Source organism: Buteo buteo, chromosome 13 (genome assembly GCF_964188355.1).
Source record: "Buteo buteo chromosome 13, bButBut1.hap1.1, whole genome shotgun sequence".
NCBI lineage: Eukaryota > Metazoa > Chordata > Aves > Accipitriformes > Accipitridae > Buteo > Buteo buteo.
In genome coordinates, this window is record NC_134183.1 from 22581223 (window position 1) to 22585402 (window position 4180).

Here is a 4180-nt window from a genome sequence, read left to right on the forward strand (position 1 = left end):
TCTGAATGGAGATTTCTAAATGCTGTAGATCACTGTGTGTAGATACTCCAATATATGTATTGATTTGTGCAATTTCAAGTATTGGTTACTTGAACATATCTTCTCTCTGTTCTTTGGAACTGATGGGATACACAGCTTCCCAGGCTCAGAAGGAGAATTACTATATAAAGTTTCTCTTTGACAGAGTCTCACACAGCTTTTGATAAAGCTTCACTTTTTAGCTGTCATTTGTGACTTGCTGGCTTCTTCTGTGCTTTGGGTGGGAAGAGCTGCTCTCTGGTGAACAGCAAGGGAAAATCAGATTGCACAGCCAGGGAGCTAGGAGGATTTGATAGGTTTTTCCTGATTCATTGTGGTGGTGAAGGTCATGTCCTGAGAAAGAGGAGACAACAGCAATGAGACAGCAGTAAGCTTGCAAGCACATATGCATTGAGTTTAATACCCAACATTTTGAATACATGCTTTTCCAATGCAAAAAACTGGCAACAGAGTGCTTGAGGAATGTTTTTGCATCATCAAAACCCAAAGCTTCAGAACAGAAAAGAGGATTAAAAATTACCAAGTGAAGTGGGAACCTAAAGCAGAATGTAAAGCAATGTGTGGTCCCAATTTCTGTCACTCCCAGAAGTCCTGCCTCCTACATATGGTCCTGGTTTCTACAGAGAGCAGAACAGTACTGGGCTGGATTGCTCGAACAGAGCTCCCAGGTTGCTGAATATGTTTCTATCCACCTACCCAGAGCACGCTCATTCCTGGTACCTACAACTGGCTAACATCGTAATGACACAAAATATGAGCTTGGTTTTCTTTTTCATCCAGATCCCAAACTTAATTTAACAGCTTCTTTTTTTCCCTAGTGTCTCTCTGCCTGTATGACAGATGTACAACTAGCACGCAGTGTCTGCCAAGACAAAGTCACCAAAAGTCACACCAAGGTCTGTTCTTTCCATATCTAACCATCAACAGGGGATGATTTTCACAGAGAGCAAAAAACAAAGCTAATGTAGAATCACTGCTCTCTGCAGGGAAAACCAAGGGAAGCCAAGTCACATCTAAACACATTTGCATTTTGGACACCTGATTTCCATTATTTTTCAAGTGGTTTTCAGCCAGCTGGCTCTCCAGTGTTCTCCCGCATTTGTTGCCGCACACAGCTGTAGACAAGGAGTTTGAAAGGAGACTCACGTGGGAAACCGAGTAGAGTCACGCTAGAGGAGCCAGAACAGCGTAGGCATGCACTAAATGTGGATTTCACTTTAAGCTTTGAGCTACTTGCCTAAATAAAGTGTAAATGAGCTATGAAATTACATGGGCAAGCACTTGTCTGTATATATGTGGGCGTTGTTACCTACACAGTCAGTTGACCTACAGAAGTGTACACAAATGCACACACTGTAAATAACAGTGCTACCTCTGCACTTCGAGATCTTATCTGGCAGACTGTATGGGTTTAAACAGCATGCAGCTAAAATGACTTAAGAGGAGAAATTCAGTAGAAGCACTCTCACAAAATGCTCAGAAGGGCACATTCCTTCTGCAAATGCTGTGGGGTTTTTGGCAGCCCAAATGTTCAGGATAAGGAAAGAGCAGAGGCTTAACTTCTTTGCATGGAGTCATGGCCATGCCTTGCCTATGTTGTTCATGGGAGCTGCTCCAAGAAACTGCATAAAAGCTTCCCCTGCATTTCTGTTTAGCTACATATATATTTATGGCACATAATTACAACACAACCTCTGCAGGCCCTGCCAGAGCATCTTCCTTTTCTCTGACCCCTCTACCATTTGCCACTGCATTCAAGGTATTTCCTCTTCCCTTTCTTTGTGCTGAATCACACAATACATTTTGCATGAAGTTAAAAAGACAGCAGGGCATTCTTCCAGGGATGAAAAAGACAATCAATAAAGTAAAAAAAAAAACAACAAAAAAACAACCCAAAGGCATTCTGATCAGGTTAGAAAGATATCAGGAGACTACAGTGCAGGCAGCAGTAAAGAGAAATATTTGCATTTGCAATGGAGGTGTTATTCTACAGGGGAGTTAATATATGTGACAGCTAACAGACACACTTAAGTGGGTTCTACAGCTCTTGTTTCAATGCTGGAGTGTCACCACTAATGGTTAAAAAATCCAAGACCACTTTTGAGTCTTGGAACCTCCCAGTCTTGAAGTAAATTTCTTGATTACGCAAAGATTTGTGTCATGATTGAACATCATGTTCTCCAAGGCAGTAAAAATGTAGCTCCAGAGAGACATGTTTTCTTTTGAAAAGTAGGGGAAAGAGCTTTTTTTTTTTTAAGAAAAAAGAACAATATGAGCTAAGGAACTTCAGGCCTTGCTTTGTAAGTCTTTAAATATCATGTGTTGGCAGGTTATATTTCAAAGCGACCTCAAACGTCGGTGCAGGAAGCACAGTGACCTCACCTTATTTGTCCCTTTCTGGTTGCTACAGAAGTGGATTGAAAACTTGTGTTAGGAAATGGAGTAATAATAACACTAATGAACAATAACAGAACTGATCAGATTCCGAGTCTCCACAGACCGTACCCCTAGCACTACACCTGCTTTTTTCAAAAGGTAAAAGTATGTTCTTGAAGACCAAGTGCTGGAAATCTTTTTGTTCTCTATTAAAAATCTGCCAAGGCTGGAAGCTGGGCTCTTTGCCTCCCAAAATACCAGTACCAGAGAAGATCACAAACTTAGAAAAGACCTATTGAAACATCCTTGCTCTTTCACTGATACACAAAGATTGTTATTTATCTTATGGGATCACTTACATCTTGGGCACCATAGCAAATAATGGCATGAGCTGATGAGTCTCATAAACCAGTGACAGCCACCTGTGTCGGGAAGAATGCGTAATTCAGAAAAAAGGTCATGGCAAATAACAGTCACCACGTTCCCATTCAGTTTGTAGGATGGATATTTTCTGGGATCACCGTAGGAGAAGGGGCAGTGCCCTGGGGCAGGCTGTAAGTTAGGACTCCTAAATGCTTTATTTTGATACTTTGCACTACTTGTTTCCTTTCATTGCCACATAGGCACAGGCTGATTCACTCTAGACCTGATTCTTTAACACCCTTTCACTCAAGCTGAGCTGCGCTTACTCATATTAGCAGCCCCATTTAGTATTTAGATGTGAAATCATGACTTCTCATGAAGATTGCAGGCTTGGTTTGCTATAATTACCCTTCACAGTGATGCATGAGAGCTTGAGACAGATATACACATCACATCGAGCCTATTACAACCTTGGGCCCTTTTAAATTGACAGCTACCTTTCTGAGACATGCAAGCTTGATTTAAACACATGACAAATGTAAGGCTCCATAAGGCAGAGTCTACTTGGGGGTGGGGGGGGCAGAGGCAGGAAAGCCTCATTCTGGGTCTCCCCAAAGTAACCCATTAAACTGAGGTTTGGAATACAATTCCTTTCCTTGCTTGTAATTCCCCATAGCACAATACTTATTCCTCAATTCATTACCTTGCTTTTTCTTTCCCTCTAAGTAATTTTTGCACTATAGCTTTCCCTCTATATTCTGCTTCATATTTACCTTAAACTTATTTCCTCACCAGTCTATCACATCAGTTACGCTGATGCTAGCAAGCATCCTTCACTTAGTCCTGTACCTTGCACACTCTAATTTACTTAGCAGCAAGTCTTTAATACACACCATTCACCTTGCAGTTTTCTTGCACTCCTTAGCTCTTTAGTCAGCTCAGATGTTGCACACTTAGCCAGGAATTCAGTCATTTGAGATCTGCAACTTAAAATAGAAACCTAAAGTCTTGCATATACTCACAATAGAAACAGTACCTACTCTAGGAAAAGGGACCTTTAAGAAGAACAGCCTAACACCTGCGTTTGCCCCTGTGAAAAAGCATATAAGGGAGCTGGCTGGCATGCTCACCTGGTAAACTGTGGGCTGAAGGGCAGCAGAGTTTGGAGGGAATGCAGAGAAGGGTGAGTTTCTTGTACTTGGCACTAAATGAAGAGAGTCCAGGGCTTGTTAGAGAGCTGAGCCCTAGCAGAGTACAAAGCTTATAGCAAATAAGTGAGCAGGGCAGTTATGGAGAGGTGATTTCTTATGAATTTTATCGAACCTTGGGGCATGATGGAGTTTCTGGAAAAGAAAAGAGAGTAAGGTTGTTGCTTTGTGGGAGCTGGAGCTGAAGGGAGCTG